General features: G+C 39.7%; 1 long non-coding RNA gene across 2 annotated transcripts in view; it reads left to right on the top strand.

Moving 5' to 3' along the window:
• LOC116795757 overlaps positions 1–13,598 on the top strand; it is a 112,233-nt gene extending 98,635 nt beyond the window's left edge. For both annotated transcript variants that reach the window (XR_004360150.1, XR_004360151.1), the window contains one exon: positions 13,476–13,598. This is a non-coding gene — a long non-coding RNA (uncharacterized LOC116795757). The remainder of the gene's footprint in view (positions 1–13,475) is intronic.
• Positions 13,599–27,568: the final 13,970 nt, after the last annotated feature.

A 27,568-nucleotide genomic window follows, 5' to 3' on the forward strand; every position in this document is an offset into this window, starting at 1 on the left:
TTTACCCTTAACACAGAAGCTACACATGTTCTCCAACCCTTTTACCCCATTCTATTCTCCCCATATCAATTCTACCCCTGGATTCCATTAGAACATGTTTAGTCTCACTCTAAGATAGGCCTGTTCTGTTTGGAGAATGCTTGTATCTTAGCCTAAACCGCAGAACACAGTTAGAAGCTAGGTGACCATGTACCCCTTGTACTCTGAAGAAGATGAAGATTGATGAAGAGAGGGTCTCAGAGACCCCAGCCCCAATTCCCAAGGGGGATGACTGAGGGTGATCCAGAGCAAAAGCCAAAGGGAGGATAAAACCTCATTGGACAAGCAGTATTATAAATTGTAACGTGTGTACAGAGGGACTTGCCCGCACATCTTGTAATCTTATGCCCAGGCACAAATTAAAACCCTTTCCTTATCTCACCTTCAAAACTAAATTGTCTCAGAGTTTTTTCTCCCTGAATTTTCTTTTAGGCATCAAAGGCAATAGTGATAGAGCCAGTCTCATAAACAGTAACAATCTTAGTCAAAAACAGTTGGATGTGCAAAATACAGTTTCATATAATGGGTGAGAAGGGTTAAGAGTCTGATGTTTCTCATAGCTAGTTCCTTTTTTCCTATTCCCCTCTCCAGCCCCCAAAAAAGAAGACAACACAAAAAAGCCCACAAACAAAGAAAAAAACAATGGTCTGCCTGCCAGCTTCTGCCTTTCTTTAATTAATTACTTCATACAATTATAAATTAAAAAAGAAATCACACAATAACAAATCAAGATGAGCAGGTAAGCAGAGATTTCAGAGCTAAAAGGAAGGATTACCATAGACTAAGCCAATGCATGAAAATGGTAAATACCAGATGACAGAGAAATTAACTGTTTAGAGCTACTGTCTGAATGATATTAAGGATATTGATTAACCAAAATGATGTATGGATAATTTCTGTGAGATGTGCATGCAAGAAGAATTTATTTCTTTATGTTGGGTTTTACTTTTTGCCTGTGCCAAATTGTGCTAAATGAATGAGCTCAGCTCAATTGATTTCATATGTGTTTGTGGAATTTGTATCTCACATTTTCTGTATGTTTTATGTTGACTCCATCTTCATGGAACCACAAGCCAAATTTTTTGAAGAAGCATCTAAGAAATGAGATCTAGATACTTTTGTTATGAGGCTTGTACTCATAACATAATGAGATTTGTCATTGTAAAGTAACTCAAAATGTTATTTGATTTCCCATTTCAGAGTAAAAATGATTTAGGGTGGTGCAAGAGATTCATGCTGGCTTCCATCTTGTTGTTTGCCCATGCTAATTAGAGTAAAAGAGCACAACAAAAAATGTTTGTCTTCTTGACTGAACTCAAAAACTCTCCCTTGTGGCCTTGTATGTTCTTTCCCTGTGGTGGGATCTAGGATACAGGCACAGAGGGAAGAAGGAAGCAGGCAAGTAAGTGCGTGATCCAGAGCTTCATACTCTGGTCCAGAGGAGGTCATGTAATTTGGGATGGTTTTAGCTGTGTTATTTTGTGGCAGCTAGGGTAGCACCACCCACAATCACGAATGAAAAGGAGGAGTCCACGAGGTGTAATTAAAAGCCAGGTGACCTTTCTTTCTTCAAGAGGAATAGAAAATAAATAAATCCTCTGCAGTTGTCATAAAAATTAAATGCAGGTTTCCAGGGAGTGGGATTGGCTCTTTGTTTATCCTGGTGCTGATAGGCAGTTACTCTATCATGCTTGGTGAGGTTACCCCAGAGTGATGTGAGCAGTGACGACTGCCAAGTTTGGGGCCTTGTCAATATATCATTGATGCTTTCATAAGTCACTTTCAGAGTTGGTGTTACATTTGGATGCACTCAGGTAACTTGTGAAGCAGCCCTCTACTTGACCATGTACTTTGAACAGGTAATAAAAATATGTATTTAGTAATTTCTGGACTATCACACTATTTTCCTTTCTAAATTTACAGCAGCTGGTGTAAAAAAACCAACCAACCAAACAAATGAAAAACCTGTCCCAACATCCCTTCTCCCTGTATGACTAAAGAACTTGCATGTTTTGGTGAGGATGTGTTTTGCTAGAAGCATTATCCAAAGGTACTTTCCAGAAATGCCGGCAACCATTTGACGCATTGTTTTAATTTGTTGTAGCCATTATGGTTGCTATGATTTTCTTGAAACTCCCAAGGGATGACCCTGACCTGTGTTTGAGCTTGGACAGTTCAGGCATCTTTTTGGTAGGTCTGGCAGAATTAAACTTGCTGGCCCAAGGTAAAAGAGCTAATGCCTGTCTGCTCCTGCCACTAAGCTGGGGAAGTACCCTGAAGAAAATCCAGGCTGCCTGCCACTCGTTCTTTAGTGTGATGAGAAATCTGGGGAAAGTAACAACTGTTTCAGGAAGGCTGCTCTTTCCTCCATCACCCCTGAGTGATGGTAGTTCTGCACATCATCTTCCTTCCGCAGCAGCAAGCTTGGCTTTCCCAGGCTCTGATGTAGGCAGCTGCTGCCTTAAACATCTTCCTTTATTACCTGGGCTGAGACAAAAAATTCTGTAATCCTCACCGTGCCACACGTCTTGAAATGACTTGGACAGATTGTGTCACTTAGTATGATTGTACCCTGCCCCAGAAGCTTTGGTATCCCCATGGCTTCTCTCTCGCACCTCACAAGGAGCGAAGAGGAGGCTTGTGTAGTGATCATGCTGTGGAAGGAAATAAACACAGGGATTTTTATTCTTTTTTGAGATTCCTGGATTGCTCCAGAACATTGTTGCATGGGGGAGAGGGGAAGAAAACTGAGAGACAGGTTTCCTGCCAGTAGTTATTTTACATAGTCTAAGCAGAGGGAAACTAGAAGGAAGGGAAGGCAGTGCATACAGTGATCTCACTGAGGCAAAAACAAAATGCAGAAGCCAGAGCTTTGCTTGGACTGGCCCCTTAGCTAGCCTGTTGTAGGGTTGTCTCCAGCTGAAAAGCAGACTGTTACTCTTCTCTGCTTTTATTTGAGGCAAAGCAAATGGCTGAATGTTGGAAGGCATGGCAGTGACCTTGTTTCCACTTTAGAGATTAGAGTCCTGCCAGAGTGAGTCCAGGAACAGCACAAGTATAACTTCTTCATCTCACATTGGCTGCGAGGGTTTGATCTCTGGGAGGCTGTCTTCCAGGGACTTTTCAGCAAACAATAAAATTATGAAACAGCACTAGACTTAATGGTTCTTAATTGAGCAGATCTCCCCTGGAATGAGTGGGTTGTTTACTGCTTTGCAGCCCACAGAATTTGTTTTTGAACTCCCATTTTCTCAGTTTGAAGGAAAAACGGAAAGAAAAGAAAAACAAACACTCAAATTGTAGAATGAATTTTGAGCTGAATTCTGCTCCCTAGTGTTTTGGTGTTGGTTTGTTTTTTTTTTTTTATGTTTCTAGTGGATTGCAAACAAAGAAGGAAATTTTCCTCATGTAAGGAGTTCTTACCCAGCATACCATCAGCATACCCAACTCCCCTCTTCCCCCATCTCTTCAGCATCTCTTGTATAGGAGAGGAAAGAAGTATGTGCAACTGAGACATGGGGTGCAGGATACTAAGAGAGCTTGGCTGCCAGGCAGGTCTTTCAGAGCCAATTTCACCCATCATCGTCTCTGAGATGGACAGAGGATCTTGAGACACATGGAGATCATGATTTCCCCATGGGAGTGCGATTGGATCCTTATAGCACTTAGGTATTACAATTTGTTGAGCATTAGAAAGAAATGATAGGTGAATAGAACAGAATGGGGGGAAATGAAATTTACATGATCAAGTTGACACTAAGTTTTATACAGAAAAGCTTTTCTTTGTGCTGAAAATACAGATAAATGTGAATCTGCCTGAAGTGGTTTGGTTTTACCCTCACGACCAGGAGAATTAAAGCTCCCTATTACCCCCAGCAATCAAGAAAGTAGGAAGCAGATAATGGAATGTTTCTGTCACCACTGAGGAGGGCTCCCATTAAATTGCTTGTAGGTCTTTGGAAAGGTCAGTCAAAGCTTAAGCAACCCCCTGTTGTTTGACAACATCAGAGCTCAAACACCACTATCCTGGAGAACTCAGCTCTTTGAAAGAGGGGGATGTTTAATTACCTTTTGAAAGCTGGCAGCAGGACAGGATGCAAGGATGTTTTCTTTCCTTTGTGTCAGTTGAACAAGTTGCTATTTTTGTACATGAGAGCAAGTAACCCACCGCACTAGAGGAGGCTGTCCCTTCCTCTGGCCTGCTGTTGGGAGAAAAGCAAAGGCAAGAGGATATTAGTGAAGGTGAGCCTGCTGCAGGAAGGAAGCCTTGACACAAGAATGTTTGTGGAAGGGGAGACGGAGGCTTATGATGCCTTTCTTAATGCTGTATCAATGTGTCGATTCTGTTTGCCTTTAAATATATACTTATTTATTGGCCTTGTTTTACAGGAAGACATTGGTGCAGTTTCAGGAAATCGACTGCTGTCACTTTAATGAAATTTGCTTTCATCATCAAAGGATCTGGCAAACTGTTTGTGGGAGTTTTAATTTTTAAAATTGCAATGCATCTGCTCCCTCCCAGGGGCAGTCTTTCACGGCATTGGCTGTATGCACTTCAACTACATCATTTTTTTTTCCAAGGGTTTGGATTTGTGGCATCTCAACAAGCTAAACAGAAACTGTGCCTCAGGGAGAAATATCCTCTTAAGTAACTGAAAATAAACTTGGATGACATGCCTTTTGCAATATACAAATTCAGCTGTGCACATGGTGGGAATGGAGCATTAGACATGGTACCTACCATTGTAAAGAGAACAGAAATGTATGTGTAACATATGCTTGTGGTAAACATGAAAGAGATGTGTGAGAGGAAAAGGCCATTTAGTTCGGGTATCTCCAGCTAAACCTGGCCAAGAGGCGGAGTATCCCTCATTCTAATTTCATGTACAGTACATGAAGTAAGAACAAGCACTTACTGTGCTAGTTCTTCATTCCATCAGCATTCACAGGGTTTTGACGTTGCTTTGGTGGAAAGGCCTGGATCGTTAGTATTCAGGGATTATGACTGAGTACAAAATCTAAAGCAGATTTGTCTCAACCAGGGCATACTGCCAGATCAGCAGGCACACCAGCTCAGTGAACAGGGAAGAGTTTGTGCCTACCAAGGGGTTAGTGGGGCAGTGTAGCCTTGTGCAGACATGATGGTCTCATCATGGTTTCATTAGGAAATGAAAGCTTGTCTAGGAATGAAAGTTGGTGCTATAGATGTAAGAGGTGCTTATCCTTGGTGTAATATATACAACACTAGAGTGGAAGAGTCACATCTAGGTTTGATGTAGCTGTGGGTTTATCTATTCATAATGAGAAAAATATATGGTCTTCCTAAACTTTATTCTGCAACTATGTACTGTTTTTTTCTGGGAGAGAGTTAATTTTTTTCATAGTAGCTTGCATAGTATTCTGTTTCGAATTTGTGATGAAAAGCGTTGATAACATAAGAATGTTTAAGTTATTGCTGAACAGTGCTTGCATAGCATCAAGGCCTTTTCTGCTTTGCATACTGCCCCACCAGTGGGCATGCTGGGGGTACACAAGAAGCCAGGAGAAGACACAGCTGGTACCACTGACCACTGACCCCAACTGACCAGAGGGATATCCCAGTGCCATATGGCACCATGCCCAACAATAAAAGCTGCAGGAAACGAAGAAGGTGGGGAGGACATTTTGAGCTACGGCATTTGCTTTCTCAAATAACTATTAAGTGTGACAGAGCCCTGCTCTCCTGGAGATGGCTGATGAGAAGCAGTGAATTAATTCCTTTGCTTTACTTGTGGACACAGCTTTTGCTTAACCTAGTAAACTGTCTTTATCTCAACCGATGAGTTTTTGCACTTTTACGCTTCCGATCCTCTTCCCCATTCCACTGTGGCTGTGTGGAGCTGAGCTGCCTACTGGGTTTAAACCACAACAAGCTAATAGACCACAATATTCACTGACCTTTGCTAACCTCATGGAGATCTATTTACATGGGTAACCCAGAGCTCCTTGTGCCTTCAGTGGCCATTGGCTCTGGTACTAATGGTTAGCTTTGCTGTGGCCAGGCAAAGCAAGTGATTAAGGATTCAAGCAATATTACAAAAGGTCAGCCACTCATCAGCTGTTCATCATCCTTCACTGTACTGTACACATGCAATGACAAGTCTCAGAAGCCCCAGGCATGATAGGTCTTGGCAAGCTGGACATAGCCACACCTCAGGTTGCTCAGCTGGACTCCAATGGTAACCTGGAAAACCCTGCCCAAACAACTGCTCATTAGGCTTGGAGGTGCTGTGAGTGTTCTTACTGAAAACTGTTCTGCTGATGGTCATTTTGGCTAGTATGAAGGATTTGGTGGTTAGGCAGTGTGTATCCCTGAACTGGAAATGTGGTATTTGTGATACTTGGGTGATTAGTTTTAATGCCACATATTAGGCAGAGGGATATTGGCTAAGACAGGTAGGCAGTGCTAATTACATACTGAAAGAATGCTGCAATCCTAATAGGTGGAAACAGGCATGTGATATATCTGAAATCTGTTGTTGCTGCTCAGAGCTAGTGCAGATTTATCCTTTGTAGTACTATGCAACTTTGGCTTCACTCATCTGTGGCAATGCAGTTCTTGTCATGTCCTCTGCAAATGTCACTGACAGCAAAAAGAAAAATCTCAGCATCTGACTGTATATACCGGAACCCATATCAGGAGGTGGTGTAATTATATAACAGGAGTTGTCCTGTAGTATTTAAAGCATTCTGTGTAACACCTATTCTAGGTGTTACACACCAGCGTTCTATAAATCCTCACCCATTTTCATCATCAACTCAAGCCTAGCTTAACAGGAAAGTTTGCATCTTGATTGCCCTGTGAACAAGGATATAACCCTTCCATCCTTGCTGGAACTTCTTGCATTATAGTTTGTTTCTGACAAAGTGAACATGTAAGGAAAGTATTTTTTTGCTTTGCCATGCACACTAACAATTTTTTGATGACCCTGTTTGGCAGCTAATTGGCTTCTTACCAAAAGTGAAAACAATAGACATCCATTTTCAGCTGGGAAAGCCACACTCATTATGTTCCCTGGGCAAGATAAAGCATTGAAGCAGCATTACACAAAGTACTCCAAGCTCCCTCCATGGCTTTTCTTACCAGATCTGCTGATCAACTTGCCTTTTTTTTATTCCCATGTCTCCTCTCTCTTAGGGCATTGACTATTGACTGAAAGTATGTTTTCCTGTAGTCTGGAATTTTCTTTTGCACTAGATGAGTATTTAAGTGAGTATTGCTTCTTGAGAATAGACATGGAGCTATGCATTTTACTAAAGGAGGTGTTCACAGAGTTGATGAGAAGTTGGGAAGTCCTGACATCATGAAAAAATGTTCTTAGCTAGACTGAACATGAAACCTTAGAAGAATGTTTGACATGGCTCTAGCTATTATTGTTTCCTTGATGCATACCGTTGTTACGTTTAATATGTGGAAACCGGTGAGAATAAATCAGATTGCTAGAAAGATTACTCATACTTGAAATGCTAACTGCTCTAATTGACAGAGGAATGGTAACTTAGTTTCACATATGCCAGTAGTTAAAAGAGAACAGTAATTTGACCTTAGAACACTTCCACAGATGTATTCAAAATATACTTCTCAGACATGACTAAAGTTGGAAAAGATTTTTCAAAATCTCCATTTGTGGAATGAAAATGCACATGTTTATTCTAATTTAGAATATTTTACAGTCTTCCATTTCACCTATTCTTTGTAAATGCAACAGTTTCTATTGAACTCAGTCCAGGCAGGATGTGTAAGCACAGAAGCAAAAAAACAAAATTAAAGTGGGTCCTGCTCCAAGCATCTTTTGCAATACCTATATGTTCTATGTGAATTTCAGTTTCCTTCCTCAGTAAAACAGTCTTGATTCATAATTTTTTCTACTTTGCCCTCCCTCCTTGCTTTGTCTTTGCCAACCACAACTGCACATGAAGCAGATGCTTTCAAATGTTCAAGCTCGCAAGGTTCCAAGAGTATACATAGTATACATGAGTCTCTCTCTTGGTGCTATACTAGCATCTTTCTGAGGAAGGAGGTATAGCAGCAGAGAAGGAACTCTGTAAGGCGAGCTGGCTGGATCCCACTGCTTATGGCTCCCTGGCAGGTGGGGAGAGCTTGCAGTGCCCCTACCATCCAACTGTTTAGGATTGTTTATCTTATACTCCTGATGTTTTGTTTAGTCAATGATGATGCATAAGATACAACTGGTTTTGACTTCCAGGTAGACAAAGCCTATGAAGCAATCAGGAGTCCCAAACATTTGTTTCTGGCAGAATGCTAAATAAACAGTAGCAACACCTACCTGTGTGGGTGGCAATTAATCACATCAATCAACAAGATCAGCTAGCAAAGCCTTTTTCTTTTCTTTTCTTTCCTTTTGTTCCTTGTCTCCTCCCACCTGCTTGTTTCCTGGTTGTTGCTTCTGCTGGCAGTAGAGCTGGGTTAGGTAAACCTTGTATCACCTCTTCTCTGATGGTCTGACCATTTGATGCGCTCAGCCCAATTTAGCCTATCTCAGCCTATCTTTGAGCATGGATTTCTTTTCTGTCTGTATTTCTTAGAGAACTGAGCCAAAACTACTGCCTCTGTGTCTGTAGACTTGTGTGCACCTGTCCATTTGAACAACCCTCCTGGAAACTTTTGAACTCACTGTTTTAGCTAAATTTCATGGAGGAATAGAATTTTAAAAGATACTAAGTTCCTACAACTTTTCTAAAATAAATGTGCAGAGGAGAAAATAATTTTGTCCTAGGGAAAGGTACCATCACAAACTCTCCTTTTATTAGGCACCTGTAATAAACAGGGAAGAAAGACTTTCTGAGGCATGGGGCTATTGGAAAACCATCCTTCGAAGCCTGGATAAGCACCAGTGGTAACTGATTCTGAGACACAAGTCTGTAGTTTTGTTTTTCAGGGTTTTCTTATTTATTTAGCCTTTTTTTTTTGTTTTAATAGAAAGGTTATAAAAAATTTTTATCAAAGCAAAAAAGCATTCTTTCTCTTAAAATTGGAGGAATATTTTTGCAGTCCTTCAGCTTTTCTTTTTTTTTGTACTAAGTGTTAGGCAAAGACTTGCTGATGTGAAATGTTAGAAATTGCAGGAACTGGTACTTGCAGAAAAATGCAGACTCTAAGCCACTAGGTGAAGTGAGAGTGGCAGGTGATGGAAAAGGTGACCAACTGAAGGAACTGGATACGTCTTTATCTCCTGTCAGACACCAGCTTGCCAAGAAGTTGAAAACATTGAATAACAATGTTTTTGTTTCTTGGTGGATTGTTATTATAAAATGCCTGAAAATTTTATGTGGAAGAGGTAATTAAACATTTTAAAAAAATCTCAAGATCAGGACAGTGCCCAGTTTTCCTTCCCACATATGCTGTTTCAGGTTCCTTCATTTCTTATTTCATAATGAGATCTTAGGACTGGGGTTTTTTGTCACAATATCTGTGTTGTCATTTTTCCTAGAGCTGAATTCAGCCATTACTAGAATCAAGAATTTGGCTGCGTATGATCTAGTGGGATCAAGCTCCCAGTTCAGTACAGTAACCTTTCCTCTAACTCTGAACCCACTTTCATGTTTTACACCTGTACTGGGCTGAACCTGGCTGGACACCAGGTACTCACTACAGCCACCCTCTCACTCCCCTCTGCAACTGATCAGAGGAGAGAAAAAAAACAGCGAAGGATTCATGAGTTGAGGTAAGAGCTGGGAGAGATGACCCACTGATCACCATCATGGGCAAAACAGACTCGAGGTGGGGATATTAATCGAATTTATTACAAACAGGATCAGAGGAAAAGAGTGAGAAGTAAAATTATCTTAAAAGCACCTTTTCCCCACCCCTCCTTCCTTCCAAACTCTACCTTCTCCCCCGCAGCAGTGCAGGGGGACAGGGAATGGGGGTTACAGTCAGTTGTTGTTTCTACCCCTGCTAAGGGAAAGGAGTCCTTCCCCTTCTCTCATGGGGTCCCTCCCACAGGAGACAGTCCTTCACAGGCCTCTCCAGCATGAGTCCATCCCTCGGGCAACGATTCTTCCCAAACTGCTGTTCCATGGGTCACTCCTGCATGGGGTGCAGTGCTTCATGAATGAACTGTACCGGCGTGGGTCCCCCATAGGGGCCACAAGTCCTACCTGGGATAAACCTGCTCCAGTGTGGGCTTCCCTTTCCACAGGCTGCAGGTTCCCAACAAGACCTGTCTCCATCTTGGGCCTCCCACGGGGTCATAGCCTCCTTTGGATATCCACCTGCTCCAGCAGAGTCTTCACCATGGGCTGCAGGGGCCTCAGCTCTGGTACCTGAAGCACCTCCTGCCTCTCCTTCTGCACTGGCCTTGGTGTCTACCTTGTTGTTCACATGTTCTCACTCTGCTCTTTCCTGACTTGAATTCTTCTCTATGCAATAATCTTCTGTTCTTAAATATGTTATCACAGAGGCGTTACTATCACTCCTGGTTGGCTCGGCCTTGGCCAGCGGCAGGAAGTTCGTCATGGAGCCGGCTGGCGTTGGCTCAACCAGACAGGGGAAGTTTCTAGCAGCTTCTAACAGAAGCCACCCCTGTAGCTCCCCACACCCCCCCGCTACCAAAACCTAGCCACAGAAACCCACTACAACACCTAATGGACGAGCAACCTAACAGGAACAGACATTTGGAGAAAAAAAAGTAAATAGTGTAAAAATGTCCTTCTGAAGCTGTGCTCTCTTATACAAAGAAATGTTTTCTTCTAGCCTTGAATCCTGTCTCCAAAGGTTTTAAATGTGGGTGTCTAAGGAAAGAGTGTACGGAGAGGGCAAGGAACAGTGATGCCCTTCCATGATTTGTGGTTGTGAGATATCCTGAACCAGAGGTTAAGTCTTTGTATAATTATATAATGCTATGAAAAAATCCAGCGGTAAAGGAATATCTTTTATTTGCATACTAAAACATTAATTAATTATCCCTGCAATTCTCCTGTACTTGCCAGGAAAGAGCTGTTTTATTTCCCTGGTGGAGGTAATCGATTACCACATAACAGGCTAAGAAATACCAGAACAAGAAAAAAGCATGCAGCAAATGTGCAGGTGGGAAACTTTTGCTACTATCTGTAGTAGATAACAGTTTATTTCCATGCAGACTAAAAGCTGTGAGCAGTCTTAACTTGTCTGCAATATTCATGCATCTTTTGCATAAACTTAGGCCAGTTTTACAGTTGGCCTGATTTGTGAGTACTTAGGGAATGTAAAATCATGGTATTATGTGGTCTTTGTGTGGAGGAAGTGCAGAGCTTCAATTGGTGGTTCAAGCTTATAAGAACTTCATGCTTAGGCTGGAAGGCTCGAGATGCATGTTCCCACGCTGCATGCAACCAAGGGAGGGTTTCACACTAACCTTCTCTTCATACAGCTGTAATAGAGAGGTCATCTTGAGGGACTGCAGAAATTGTTTCTCAATAGCTCACAGGTTATTTTTGAAACTCAATCCATTTAATTTCTTTAATGGCATAGGCAGCAATTGACATTATGGAACATTGTGGAGTTGCAATACAGTATGCACTAGCTTTTAGTATATTAAATAGCTCATTTTAACTCTGTCTTAAAATGGAATCCTTCTGCATCTTTCATTTAATGTTCATTACATAAGAAACAACCATAAACCATGACTTTAGTCCTTGACCCAGTGAAAAGCATATTGAATACATATCTTTCTTTGTAGCGGTCCTTGGCAATAACAGGTTTAATTTAGTGAATTTAGAGTTGAAGTTTATTCCTCTATGAGTCATAACAAAGCCTTCATGTTCTCAAAGCCTTAAAAGCCTTTTTCACTACAAAAAAAAAAGAATTTCCTAGATTAAAATAGTTGATCCAAAGCATAGGAACTTCTTTATCTACTGTATAGATCTTGCAGTAGATCCAGTTAATGCTACAGGGAGAAATAACATAGTCAGATGAAGAGTGGTGAAGTAATAGAGAGTAAAACTAAGAAACTCCATGTTTTCATCTCTTACGTGCATTGTTAAAAGTCAGTTATTTTTCCAATGATTTTAAAAATTTCAGTAACTTATTGCTTCAGATCAATTCCATAGACAAACATCTATGGATTGAATGGAAATGGCTTAAGCAATCAGCATGATATTTTAAACTCAATTTGCAAACCAGAGTTCAAGTTAAAAAAAAAAAAACAAACCCACAAACAAAAACAAACAAATAACAGCAAGAAAAATCAAAAAAAACTCCAAGAAGCCACTGGTTTAAGAATTACTTCAGTCACATAAGGGCTCAGCAGCTGCATCCATGTTAGGTAAGACACTTAGTGTTTTGGAATTTGTTGTCAGCAAAATTTATAAAAACAACTATATGATAATGCTTTAGCAGATTTTTGTCCAATAACTCTGCAGTCTTCTCTCTTTGAAATGGAAGTCTACCAGATGAAATTGGCCAGGTTGTAATGTCAGCCTGCCTAGTACTGAGTCCTTGAGTTGTAGTTTCCTTCAAATACATTGGGCTGTCATTTCCTCTTGCTCTTCACCTCTGTGTACTTTTTAAGACCATTTGTTAAGTAAAGAATTTAGAATCTCATGTCTGCAACACAACATGTGAGGCTGCTCTACTGTTGAACTAGCTTTTTGTATACTGGGTTTTTTCTCACCAAGATTAGATGACGTTGCTTCCACTAAAAGGTTGATTCGCTTCAGTGATTGACAGGAAGGCAACCAGGAGATTTGAAAGCTTCAGAACAGAAATCCTTTTACTAAAGTTGGCATGTTCTGCTTTTTACAAAATTAGCTCCTCCAGCTCTATCAGGGATTAACATTTTTTTGCAACTCAGAAAATGGTGTACAAAAAAAGAAATTCTTCGTGGTTCTATTGACAGCTAGCAGTACCAGAGTAGATTCTGTCATTAATTAAAGAAAAATGATGCTTGCAATATGGCTTTAGTGATGTATTTTTACTATGTTCAACTGTTGAAATATAAGATCAGAACCTAACTACCTACGTGTTAAAATGGCGAGCATTTACATCTTCTGTCAGTTTAAGTACTGGTTTGATTTCTTTAACAGTTTGTTTTCCCTTAAATTCCAATAATTCAATGAATTTCCATGTCAGAATTTTGCCCACTGATCTAGCAGCAGTATTTCTATAGAAATATAAGTATGTTTTACTTATGTCCACAATGGAAGGCTAAGGGTCTGAATAATCAGTGATAAATGTGCTGCTTTAGCACTCTCCTCATTCTCACTTTGTCCTCCAGCACAGCCAGCAAAAGAAATATTCCTTATAAGATCTCCACTTCTTGCCAACATGTACAGCAGAAATTTAATGTATATCCACAGTATCTTTAGCAGAAATAATTTTTAAGTGATGAAACTCTACCAACCGCAGACCTCAGGAAGTAAGGATGTTTTCATTCTATCAATCTCTTTCTTTACAGACTCACAGAGAATCCTAAAGTCTATTCTGAGACCAAAGGGATTTCAACCCTGATGAGTAAATAGAGAAGAGATTCAAAGACAAGGGGCTTCAAGATGCTGTTGATTCTGTATGGACATGAAGGTAAGCATTATCTTGGCATTACCATTGAGTTTTTGTGTTCCCTACTTCATCCTTTCATTTTCTAGAACAGAGAAAGATGAATATGTCCTCAAGCGGTGACATTCTCAATAAAGCAGGTCTCCTTGTCTCTTGTCAACCATTTATTTCTTTTCTGCTTAAAATGCCCACACTCTTTTCAATGCATATTTATATTTAGAAGGTAACATTTCATTATGCCTTATAAATAGCCATTTTATCTCTGAATAGATGCAAGATAATATGTATAGGAACACAGTTTCTGTTCTTCCACTCATTTTTAGTACATAAACAAATCTGGCCATCATTTGCTTTGAAAAGGTTATTCAAAGTGTCCTTCTCAAGATATTTCAGGCCTTAATTTTGAAAATACCCTGGTGGACTTGTCTTCAGAATCTTGATTGCTCTCTTCCCCATGTGAAAGTCACTCATGTGGACAAGTTTTCCCTGTTTTTCCAAGTTTCCTTAATATTCCAGAAAGATGGAGCAAGTAGTGGTGGGAGTTTGCAGATGAGGAGTAAACAAGAAATTTCTGGCACCTGATGTTTGAGAAGGAATTCTGAGGATTAATTAAACTATGAGTTCTCTGATAGAAAGGTACTCTGGCTAGGTTTTTCTATGGGCACAACTTCAAGCCTCAGTTTTATTATCTGCAACCATTTTGATCTAATTGCTGAGAAAATACAGGGAAGACTCCTAATGACACAAACCCAAGGAAATATATCACTAGAATAAGAACACTGAGATTTACGTTTAGTCTGAAATGCCACCCAAAGATGCTTTTCCAAAGGCTTTCTGGTTCTCTCTTGGAAGCCTTACAAGCATTTGTTTCCCCTTGGGACTTCTAGAATTTCCCTGTTTAGACTGGAGGGTCTCTGAAGCAGAGGCTGTTTTGATAAACTGTGTGTACAGCACCTTGCACAATGGACCTCTGATCACAGCCTGCATCTCCATGTTATGGCAATGCAAATAAATATACGAACAACTGTCCTTGAACAGGAAGGAAAATAAAAATCGGATTCCCTGGAGAGTTGACGCATATATGGTAACCAGTCTCTTATCATAATAATGTTGTATTTATTGAAATCCAAGATTTAGTAGACGTTCAACTTTCTTGGCATGGCAGAAGTAACTCTCCCATTTTGTCTTATATCCCTTGTGCAGAAGTTTCTGCTTGTTTGCTTTTTATCCTGTTTTGCCTGACACTAGGGGAGACTTTGTTTTACTAACATTTGTAGCCGTCACTTTGATCTGCAACAGGAAAGCTCAAGATTGGCTTCTTTGCCCATGGGGAAACAAATGAGATCAGAATATGCCAGTTTTAAAAACCTCAGTGGATTGACTCTAGAAGAAATAGTTCTTGTTCCTTAACTAATTGCGAATTACTTCTTTATTTTTTACAAAAAACACTATGTTTTCTACACATGTTTATTCATTTGTGAAGGCTGGAGGCTGATTTCTATTTATTCCTGACACACATGAGGTTGTTTGTTCCTTGTAAATAAAAGCAATATTATAGTTTCCAAAGTCTTTCATTTACTGCAGGTTTTTGTGCTTGCTTGTTTTCTAATGTTCCTCTCTCCTGGGAAAATTGTCACTCTTGACAAGTGCTTCCAAAAACATATGTCCTTATAGACCAGGGTAGTGTAATATCAGATGGGGTGTGGGTAACAAAGGGTTCCCTTCGGTTCAACGAGCGCTGTGCAATTGCACCAGTGATCATGACTAAGCTGAATTCAGACCAGCTTCCCTCTTCGCTAACGAGGGAGGAAGGGGGATTAATCCAAGGCATTTTGGAGAATCAATGAGGGGAACATCAGAGCAGCAGACAAAGGCCATGCCAAATCTGTCAGTGTCTCCTGCCACAGCGTTTGAGGATGGTGGTGACAGGGGAGAGAAGCACTGGCAACCATGTTTTGCCCTCAACGTTCAGCCTTTGGAGCAGGGTGTACTCCATCACCTGCTCTGGGATTTTGTAATCACACAGCAGAGGCTCAAGTAAGGGTGTCTCTATTACTTACTGAGTCTTCTGGTGGGTAAAAAAAGTCTGGATAAAAGTCTGAATGTACTGAACTGCCAGGCTTTTTGGTAATAGCTGCTAGTGACTGGGTATTGCAGCACATCTTAAGGAAAAGGTGACCGTGTACCCCACTATAAAGGACTGACTTGTGCAAAGCAATGTGGTGGCTCAGCCATATCCCCTGCACACCTCTCTGTGCTCAGTTAGACCTGCTAGGCTCTTCCCTGTTTCTGCTTGTTTGCACTAGAAAGAGAGGGAAAAGTCTGCCCATGTTCCTCCCCCATTACACTGTGACTGTTCAAGGGAGTCTGGAGTTTCGTGTGATAGGTGCGAATGGCTGGAGAAGGATCTTCCTCATTGCCAGCTTCCCCCTTGCAGATATTTCTTCCTTGCCTCTCTGTGTGAAATGAGCAGTTTGCAGGAGTATAGAAAATTCTAGGCCCTATAAGGACTCAGCAGGTACTGGGAAGAGTTTTACAGGAATACTTATTTAAAGTTGAAAACAAGTTTTCTTTGACCTTTTTCATGCCCTGTTTGTGCTTGTTTGCCCCTGTTGTTCATGTTGGTGCAATTTCAGGCTGGGGGGTATAGGAGTGGTCATAGAATAATAATTAAGTTCGAGTATTTGCAGCAAGGCTTTTCATTACCACCAGAGAAGTGACTGATTGTAAGAGAGAACCTTAAGGCATTGTGAAAGCAAAACAAAACAGTTATGTCCAGTCAGAACAACTCCAGTTTTAAATTTTGCTTATAACAATCCTTACAAAGTGTTCAGTCATTACTAACAAAATGATGTAATAGATAGTTTTGCTTGAATAAATATGAGAACTCTGGAGTAGGTGTCTGACAGCAATAACTTCTCTTTTTTATTCTGATTTCATCAAGTGTTATCATGTTGAACATTAGCTAGCTACCAAGACAGTTTATGATTATAAAAAGAAGAGCTTCTTTATCCCATCACAGGAAAAAAAGGAAGTCATCCATAATTCTCTTCACAGTCTATGGACTATATAATGTAAATGGTTGAAGCGAAGCCCTCTAAGATGGTACCTTTTGGTCTTCTTTCTCCCAAAGCAAGTGCCAAACATTTAGATTTTCGTTGTGCTGGGAAACTTCGGAACATATCCACATAACTTACTCAGAATAAGAAATGTGTCATTTTTCTTTGGAAGAATGTTGTACTTGCTGGCAAACTTTGTCTTGAACAAACATTGTGAAATTTTGACTAGGGTAGCCATTCAAGAATACCTCACAACTTTGTTGATTAGGGGGAGATCCCTATATTTGCACAGTAGTTTCTAGATCGATACAGTTCCTTTCAAGAATGAGGGTATTTTTGAAGGTGCCTTTAGAAAATATATCTCAAAACTCTAACTGTTCTAATTCTAAAATCCAGAAAACAAATAACCCAGCTGTTAAGGAGTATGGCTGGCAGGTACCAGCGAGTTAGATGGTAGCGTGACATTCACATGAACTTCCTGTAGATAATTCAGCCTTACAGCAAATCCTATAATTCTCTTCTCTTATCCATCTCAAATATTGCAATTATTGCAAATATGACTTGGCTATTTCATGAGGCATTAATCATCTTTATCAGATATTTGGCTTTAGAAATTATTTTGTAATGTCGTTTACTTTGTTACTCAGAGATGAGTTATTGCAGAATAGTAGTGTTGGCCATGGGAAAAGGCTGAAAGGAGGTAAAAGGCTTTATCCTTTACATTAAGAAACAATTGTAGAATGATTATGTGGCTAGGTGTGCACTTTCAGAGGCAGCTATGCCTACTCCTTGCTATCAAACAGTGAATAACGGTTCCATGGTTTGCTGCTAAGTTTGGTTTTCCGTCCGATTCTCCTTCCTAGCAAAGTCAGCACACCTCTAACGTGTGACTTCATTGGGGAAAGCAGTGCCTACCAGGTGAACTTTCTACAAAAAAAAAAAAAGTAATATGACTTATGACTTGGTCTCTTGCATCTTGTATCCTTGTTGAATCCTAATCCTGGGCTTGAACTGGGGGCAGTTGCATACAAATCCCCATTGTTCAAATCCCAACCAGAGTCTATGCCCTGCTTGCAACTGCGAGGTTGCTTAATTGAATTTAATGAGGTTGTCCATGTGCAACACAGTTGGCAAGTAGTTGCCAGAAGCCTCTGATGAGTTCTTCTGAAGTTCTAGACCATAGGCTAGCTTTCTGTAACCATGACTGGATCTGGCTACTGTATAGCTTCTGTGTAGAGGGTATTGTAAAACATGATTTCCCAGGGGAAAAACAACCCAACTCTGCTCTTGAAGCAAGCTATTTTGCTGACATAGAAGAGCTGTCCAGACTTTTTCCCTGATATCCCGATTTACGCTTGCAGTTCAGTGTGTTACATCAAGTTAATATCTCTATCAGCGTGTGGGTGGAGTGCCCTCTGATTTTTGATTTTTGCTGCAATCGAGTAGATGGGCATGTTGCAGCCCAGTTGCATTTAACATTACTTTTTATGTAGCATTCATGGCTGAGATGTCCAGCAGTGAATTTACTTCTAGGAGAGTGTGGTTTATTTTCCATAGCCACACAATCCTCCAGCAGTGTATGGAAGCCGTGAACTAGACAGTGAAGCTGAATCAGCCTCTTCTTCAGACTGCACTCCTTCCCCACACTTGCTCCGCTATGGATGAGTGTCTGAAAAATTAATTCCCCAACAATTCCCCCACAGATGACAATGGTACTAAAACACCTTAAAAATAAAAGGAATCATTGTTCTAATCCTCTGGAGATTAGTTATTAACCTGTGTGATAGGTACAGACTAGAAAACACAAGTGTTTTAGGGTTGGCATGGGGTTAAACTGTGAATACAAAGTGTGGCGGTTTGGTTTTGCTTTTTTAGAAATGAATTTTATCTAATCTTATTGATATTCCAGAGTTTAAGAGTAGGCACAGAGAAGTGAGAAGCATATGATCTGTAGACATGAATATTTTGTCACCTTAAAATAGAGATGGCTGGTTTCTACAGAATTTTTTGGTTTCAGATTCAGGTGTCTTCATATAAAAGAATTCTCATTTTCTCAATTCCCTTCCCTTCTTGGTTTGTTATTAAAATAAAGTAAAATATATATAAACAGCTCAATGGAGGAAGAGCTTTTTCTCTGATGTAACAGCTCTGTATTGTAAGAAAATGAGATCAGCCTTGATTAATGGGCTTGGGAAATTTACAGATAGGGAGAAGCAAAGGCTGATCCCTGCTGGACTTGCTTGTGTGACATGAGCTGGCCCTGGTAAATCTGAGACAATCTTGCATTACTCTCCTGACAGTGAGGTTTGTAAAGCTTGGCTGATTCTTTTAAAAAGCTTCTTGCTCAAGGTTCATAGAAGTTAACATATGAAGAGAAGGTTCTTTATTTTAAAAAGTATTACTTTTATATTAAAGAATGAGCAGCTGCAGTATCAGGAAAGCTTCTTCTGAATGGTGGGATGGGGTCTAGGCTTGAGGGAAATTCTCCTGTCTCATCTCTGGAACTGCCTTTTGTTACTTGAGGTTAGGAGTGTGTCCTTCAGGATTATTCCAATCAGATGAGAACTATTGAGGAATCACTATGATTTTAGCATATTGGCTCTATTAATCTCTTTTAGAGAGGACCATGAGACTAACTAAGCAGTCTGGGAATACTTTCCTGTAAGAAACAGCATAGTTCTCACGTCTACATGTGCCTAGTGTCCTGCATTCGGGGATGATAAAGTGATTTCTGCCTCTGAGAAGGGATAAATAAATACCAAACCCAGAGGGAAAGAAACATGTTGTAGAGCTTGACTGTAAGAGGGGTAGTTGCAGAAAAAGGATGAAAAAGAATGTCTACAGCTAGGACTATTTCTAAAGGAAGATATGGTTGTGCAAGAAACCTGCATATTGGAGAAAAGTGGATCATCCAGAAAAAAGTTCAGTTCGAAGAAGCAGGTATGAAAACAGAGCATGTGGATTTAGCCTGCAAAATGGAAACAACAAAGATTCCCTCTGCCTTTATATATATATTAAAACATTTAGAATTGTGATGAAGTCTGTTAGAGAAGTTGATAGTGATGGTGTTTGCTTGTTTATAGGAGGAGAGTAGAAGGCTGGAAGAAAGCAGAGAGAAAACAAGTGGGTGTGATAGTGCATCTCATAATTAGATAAATGAAGTTTTTTGTTCTGTCTCTTGCTGCTCCTCCACTTCCAAATCATCTTGCACTTCCAAATTTTCTTGCATCCTCTGGCTTCTCCTTACCACATACCTCTCTAGCCTATCAAATATTTGTATGAATTCTCAGTCCACTATTCCTGAAATTTCAGTCCCCTGAGAAACTTGTGCCAGTGATGATCACAAGCCAGTCATCAAAACTAGAACCTTGCTAGGCAGGTTGCAGGACCAACCTAAAAAAAATATCCCAGTTTAAATTGATAATCCCTGCCTCAATAGTATACAGACTTGTGACACACTATGAAAAGTGAGATCAGTAACTGTCTTTTTCACAGTCAGTTTGTGTAAATTAATCCTCCTTGAAAGAAACCTGCTTGAGTCATAACATTAATTTCTACATCTGGGCTCTCTGCTGCAGTCGTAGGAAGAAAATTTAGCGGTTGCAGTACAAATTTGGAAGCTTAGTTCAACATGATGAGCAAAGCTTGGTGAATAGGGCCAGCCCTGGATACGCAGATTGCTATATATATGAGGCCAAAGCAGAACTTCGTAACTTTCTAGTATGACTGCAGCATGAAATAAAATGCCATCTGAGGATTTCCTGCAGATCATTCACTAATTTGTGATTATACAAGTGCCTTTTAATACCTGTAGATTTCATTGGTAGTGAGGTGTCAAAACAGAATTTAGGATCCTATTTACCTTTATCACAGGGTTTGGCACTTTGTTAGTGTTGCAATCATATGCTAAGTTTTTATCCCTTTTTTTATCAGTGAATTTGGAAATTACTCATAAATAAATATTTCCATAAAAAATATTTTTTCTTTTGAAGTTTTTCAATTGGAAAGTTGAAATTGAATACCTAAAATGGAACAAACATAGGTTGTTATAATAAAAATGGACATCAATTTAAGTCAGTTTTGGTGAGGTTTTTTGTTCAATATTTAAGGTGGAAACTTCAGTTTCCAGCTGGCTCCCTTCAACAGTTATGTGTTGTAGTAATCAAGCACTGTGACATCTGAAATTCTATAAAAATGCTATCTAGTCCCATTTGGGAGAACAATATCAGGTATTTCACAGACCTTGAAAGGGTGACGTGCCCTTACAACACTGGATATAAGGCAGAGAACCGAAAGTGAAAGACAAAAGGAGATTTCTTCCCCCCTTCAATGGAAAATTCCACATGTTAATCTCTAGAGGAAGCAAAACACAGGCAAACTTGCCAGATTCTTATGTCATCTTCGAAAATTTCTTGTTCCTGTTCTCCGCTTTCAAAATTTGAAATTGTTGCAAAGGCTGACCTACTGTTCCCAAATGAACAGAAACATGTTATTTTAATGTGAGTTTATGATAAACTGTGATTTTTTTTAAAATTATTATTTTTGATGTTTCTTGCTTTTGGGATTCATTTTTGGGTATTGCCCAAAGGTGGTAGCACTGATTCAGAAAGTGGCTCTCCCCTTTGAGTCAGGATTCAAAAAGTCATTTTATTGTTGCCCCTTTGGATGAAAAAGAAGTTCCAGTGTTTAAATACAGCTAGCTACAGCTAATAGTATAGGCCCTTGAGTGCAAGTGACTTATCTCTCAGTTTCAAAGGACTCCAGATATCCTGCATGGCATGAAGATGAAACAAGCATTACTGCACAAACAGTGGGGTTAGCATAGATGATTACCCACAAAAAAGCATACGAAAAATACTACCTCTCTTTCCCCTCCCTCCAGGTTCCTCCTACATTGCAAACAGCACATGAAGGTCACCTGCAGAACATTGTGGCTGGGTTTTGGGTAAGGGGTTTTTTGTTTGTTTATTTGTTTTCCTGTATAGAAAATGTAAACAAGGAAGAAATATTTTTGCCCACTGAGGGCAAAGGAGTTGAAATTCTTGGTTTCTGCCTGTTGCTGCTTTTGGTTTCAAAATCCCACTGGCAAAATTCCGAGGTCTGGCTCCTACTTCTAAGCTCATGGTGAACTCAAGTGTCCTTTCCAATATATTCTACTTAGAGAAAGCTAAATGTCAAAGAGCAAAGCTATAATGGAACCAGTTGGTTCCTATTAATGAATTTTTTTTTTTAAGTGTTGAGTGGTAATTGCTAGCCACTGCGAGTTTTTTGCTTTATTCTGCTAATCATGTATTAAGATCCACCTTGGTATGTTATTTGACTTGTCCCACCCTGATTGCAGGTTAATCATAGCTGTGGGTTATAGAATCAGTTGTCCAACAGAACTTCAAATGTGCAGTCACTGCTGACATTTAAAAGCAGATTGAATAAATTAAAATGCCTTCTACAGCTATTAACTGAGTCCTCTCCTTAATTACTGAACTATTCTCATAAAATTATTTGCCAAAAAATAAAGAAAATTCCTGCTCTCTAGAGCACTTTTACTAAAAAGCCACACAGAGAAACAGATAAAGAGGGAGAGCTTGTGGATTGGACTGCAGTAAGGATGCTTTGTCAGTACTTGTTACCACTACATTGATGCTTGCTCAGTGCACATACACATAAATACAGGACATCTTAATATTGTTCTGTATTGACCAGCAGCTAGCAAGATCAGAGATGAATGTCACCAGAATATTTGGCATTCATCCTCTCCTTATTCATTATGAAGGTGTGATTGACAAAACCAGATGAATTTCCATTGAAGCCCATGTGATAAAAGATGAAAATGTGCTTGCCTGTGTGGAGTGGTCCTGAGCGTGTGCAGATATTTCAATCTTATGGACTGCTTGATCATCCTTCCTATCCCTCTGCAAAATTGCCACTTCACTCTTTCCTTGAGATGTTGACATTTGTTGGCTTTCTGCAAGTGGATGCAAGAACTGGAGATGGGCGCTTTCATAGGCAAAACATGGTTAGTTGTGTAGTGGTTTCCCTTACCTGCAAACCTTTCTATATAGGATATATAGAAACCAGTTGTGTACTACTGTCAAAATGCAACTTCCTCCCTGGGTAGCAAAGGCCTCCTTACTTGTCTACAGCAGCAAGCATCTGTAGAGGGAAGGGATGCACAGCTGGAGGCTGATATTGCCTCATGTCATTGGGAACATTTATGTTGTACCAGGCTGCTAAAGGGACAGTTGTAGCTCTTTTTTCTTTCTAAGAAATCCGCCTGACTTGTATATTTATGTTGTACTTTTAGTGTAAAACATGTTCTCAGATCTCTAGGACTTTCAACACACAATCTCAAGAGTAGGGCTTCTTAACTCTCAGCCCTTGCAAGACACAGTGGTGTCAACCAAGTGCACATTATATCCATGGTGCATATGGAATGCACAAGGTGAATACGAAACCAACATTGACCCTGGTTATATATAGGCTTTTCTACTATGTGATCTTTGCAACAGTTTGTATCAAATACAGATGGTTTCCTACTCCTGCTGTTAAAGGGATAAAAACTCATGGATATCAGCATATATGGTAGAGTCGGCATAAAGCACACTGGAAAAGGGAAAGTCTGTGTCTGATTTCCATTTTTATGAGAATCTCTGTTCTGTGCTAACAAAAGGCACCATAAACATGGTGCACGAAACTCCAAATATTTGGGTTTAGTAAAAGAGCACAAGAAGCAGCAGCCAGTTATCTAAAAATCATGAAAGATGTGGACAGTAGGAGAAGCTTGCTGTAACACTACTAAAGGAGTTTCTTCAAATGCAGAAAAAAACACCCAACACAAGTGTTCAGAAAAGCCTACAAATAGGTAGTAGAAAGAAATAAAAAAACCAAGAATTGCAGATTAATATCCATCACTCCTCATGCAACCAAGTAAGGTGACTCAGCACCTTTAAGGGGTCACCATTTATTTAAGGACCCATAATTTTAGGTACACATAATTCTAAAGTTCCTGCATCTGTATTGACGGGAATGCATGTGCGATGCTGGTCTCTAGGAGATGAAGATAAAAACAGATTAAAGTTGCCAACTATGAGCAGCAGAAGTGGCCCAGGGATGTGTTTTTAGCTCGTGAAGAGGATTAGAATTCCATCACCTGATTCGGGTAATAATAAAATATCCCAATCCAGGATATTTTAGGATATCCAAGAAAAAGGCCTTGGGCTTTTTCTGCTATATATTCATTAACATGATCTAAAACCCTCAAAAAGTTTAACCTAAACTCCTGGATCAAAGACGCTTTTGCAAACTGGTGTTTCATTGCACTCAGTGATCCTGAAGACTGACTTCGTGTCTGCCTGGGCAAGCCTTTGTATTGCTAGCTTCAGCCCATCAGGCTACTAAATTTCTTAGCAGTGGTGTTCCCAAATTATCCCAGATAGTTGGAAAGCATTCAAAAGCAATGGTAACTGTCTAATTATAGTGAATTCCTGACACGGGGTTTTTGCTAAGGACATCACTTTATAGTCAACCGTCATGAGGGCATCTGATTTGTGTAATTTAATAGTTTTGACCATGCAATCTAATCCTTTCTGCTTTTTATAAAAAAAAAATTATTCTGAATAGCCACCAACAAAAAAAAATTAATTGATCGAGATTAAGTAATTTATAGTAATTAGTACTAGAGTTCTCAGTTGAGTTTTCAGTCTTCAGAACAATATCCTGCTGATGAATATTGTTTGGGTACTGCCCAAGCACATTTTCAAGAAATTTTGAAACTCCAGGGTTCATAAATAACCGGAATTATTAATTTTTTACAGAAAAAAATCATGATAGAGGGCATGGAGAGGAAAGAACAAACAAAAAGGAAGTGTCTATCTAGGAATTCAGGTGAAAGAACAATACATATTAGGCAGAAGACTAGGAAGGAGGAAGAGACTGAAGAGGAATTAAGGGACATAAGAAAAAGGACTGGAGGAAAAAAGGCTGAAATGGAAAATTAACGAGAAAAAAAAGTTCTTCTGTAGTTTGACTTTTGAAAAAACCTTTTTGGTGCTGACCGTCAGCTAGATTTTTTTGACACATTAATTTTCTGAGCGAAGTGTTTTATTGCATGGGCAGTCCTAGTAGCAATTGTCTCTGGCATGCTTAGTTCACCTTTCCTTTGTACTTTGGTTGGAATTATTAGCTACCAGTATGCCACTAAAGGAAAGTTCAGCACTGATCAGTAATAAAATCTAACTTGCACTTATATAGAGGAAGGACTAGATAGGCTCATCCACAGCTGCTTCTCTCTGTTACTCTGAATAGATTTACCCTAACAAATATATCTTCTTTTCATATGAACAGCAGTCAAGAAACAGTAACCCTAGTAACTTTTTCTAGCTCGATGTTTTTTTCCAGTTTACAAAAGTCCCCAACATGTTGAAACACAGAAGAGGTGACTGTACAACAGAGCCCAAGGCTAACCTTTGTATGCAAGTGTTAGCTTAATCATGGAGAGAAAGATTAGGAGAGGAAAAAAATGTAATTGGATGTGTTTTATTCAGTCATTTCATTTTGTTTTTAGAAGAAGGTTTCAGGCAAAAAGATAATGACAGCAATTTATTAAATTTATCCAATGAAATATTTCAGATTGTATTAGTAGACTGAAGTGTTGTTTACATGTGTAGTTTTATGTATAGTTTCCTATGGAGACAAGCTCATTAGGTGAAGATTGCATGTCTCTAGTTATTCTCCACCTAGATGCAGTCTACTGAGATGGGTATTGCAAAAGGACAGGACTTGCATAATTGATAATGCGGGCTGGAATTTCTTCAATAAACTGCCTCTTCTTTGGGGATGACAAACTCTGAGACAGCTTGTCAGAGCCTCTTCTCTTAGGGACAGACAAGCTCTGGTTTGTCAAAACCAGAGTAACGTGTGTGAAGTCTTCAGATTTGATTTCTTATTCAAAAAATGTTTTGGAGAATTTCTAATCTTGTCAAAATGATGCATTAGAATATTCTCAGGAAAAAATGTAATTGTGAATTTAAATTTATCTGTCCCCTACCTAAACCAACCACGAAGCAAAAAATGAAACTGAAATGAGGAAATGCAAATATTTTGAACTGGGGGCAGTGACTTTTTGTGCCCTTTTTTTTTCCCCTTCCCCTTTGGCTTACCAATTCAGAAAGTTGTTGAGGTTTTTTGTTTCCCAAATTATGAAACAGGATAAATTTTCTTAAGTTTCATGATCTTTTAGGAAAACAAAAATGTTTTTTCTGTACTCTAGCAGTCAGGACATGAAACTTGTTTTCCATATGTAGCAATGCAATGTATGTAAAATATGAATGTCTTTCACAACGTAACCCATGCTGGCATGTGACCAAAGTGTAGATATCTATCAGAGATGAGCTTGGGAAGAAATAGATGAGGAAATTTTATGCAGTCTCATGTTTTCTCTTAGTTTATGTGGGGGTGTTTTCTTTTTATATTTAGTTATTCCTGTATTAACTGAAGGTAGTTACCCATTAGTGGATGGAAAGGAATAGTCCTGTTCCCATAAAGGATTGCACTGCACTAACCTGTACAACAGGGTTGTACAGCTGTTCAAGGACTTGGCAAACTGGGGCTATCTATGTTTAGATGAACCTCATAAAATTTCTACATTTGCATAGCCAAATACACATGCCAACTGTACTTGCACAACGTCTCACAGCTGTATGCACAGGTAACCTGCAGCAGCAAACGCTCCAGTAATCTGTTTGCCCATGCAACAGCCACTTAGAGACTCTTGAATATTGAAGTTCAGGGTTAGAGCTGGTCCATGAAAGTCTGCTGAAGTGCATGTGAAGCCTAGTAAGCAGTTTGCAAGGAGCCAGACTGAAACCCTACATAGTCTCCCTGGAGTGCAGTGCCCTAGTAGATTGCTGCAGCAGCTCTTTGGAACCTGTGCTAAGACCATTCCTTACAATGTACAGTTAAAAATCCAGGATGTTTCCAATTAACTTTGATCTCTGGAAGAATAGTCTGTTGAACATATGTTATTTCAAGCTGGAACTGCAAATGCAAATTACTGTGAAGACAATAAATGGTTTTGAAGTAGATTGACCAGAAAGTTCACGTTCATATTGCAGAGGTGGCACACGTGATCATTCATGCTGACAGCTCAATGCCATTCTGCATACATGAACATAAAGGGAGGTGATGTCCTTCTTGGCATTCTATTTTTGTGTCCAGAGACACCCAAATATGCATCCTATCACACCTCCAGTGCCCTCTACTTGTTTGTTTGGGGTGGAAATCATAGAATGGTTTGAGTTGGAAGGGACCCCCCTGCCACAGACAGGAACACCTTTCACTGGACCAGGTTGCTCAAAGTCCCATCCAGCCTGTCCTGGAACCCTTCCAGGTATGAGACATCCACAGTTTCTGTGGGCAACCTGTTCCAGTGTCTCACCACCCTCATAGCAGAGAATTTCTTCCTATTATCTAATCTAAACCTACACTCTTTCAGTATAAAGCCATTCCCCTTGTAAAAATCTAGGTGCATAGGCCAGAAGAAAGGAGCAGATGATGGGATGCTCCAAGCAAATCCCCTGGCTCACAATGTAGGTGCAGACTCAACTAAATCTCATTACCATAGAAATACTTGTCACCTGCTAAGCGGAGATTCTTCTGCTTTGGACCACTAAATATTATTCTTACTACTTTTATTCCAGTTCTCAAGGCTCTTATAGCCTCTCCAATTTCCTTTGTGTCATTGAGTTCTCTCAGTTTTTCCTTTCAGCACTGCATACTACAGTATACCCTTCTGCCAGCTTCTTATCTTCCTTATAATTCTGCTAATCCACATCTTCTCTAGTTTAAAACAGCAAGCTCCTGTATGCCACTGTATCAGATATCTTGCAGGACTTGACATAAATCTACCACAATTCCAAAGTCAAGAAATCAGTTCTGAGAG

Source organism: Chiroxiphia lanceolata, chromosome 1 (genome assembly GCF_009829145.1).
Source record: "Chiroxiphia lanceolata isolate bChiLan1 chromosome 1, bChiLan1.pri, whole genome shotgun sequence".
Lineage (NCBI taxonomy): Eukaryota > Metazoa > Chordata > Aves > Passeriformes > Pipridae > Chiroxiphia > Chiroxiphia lanceolata.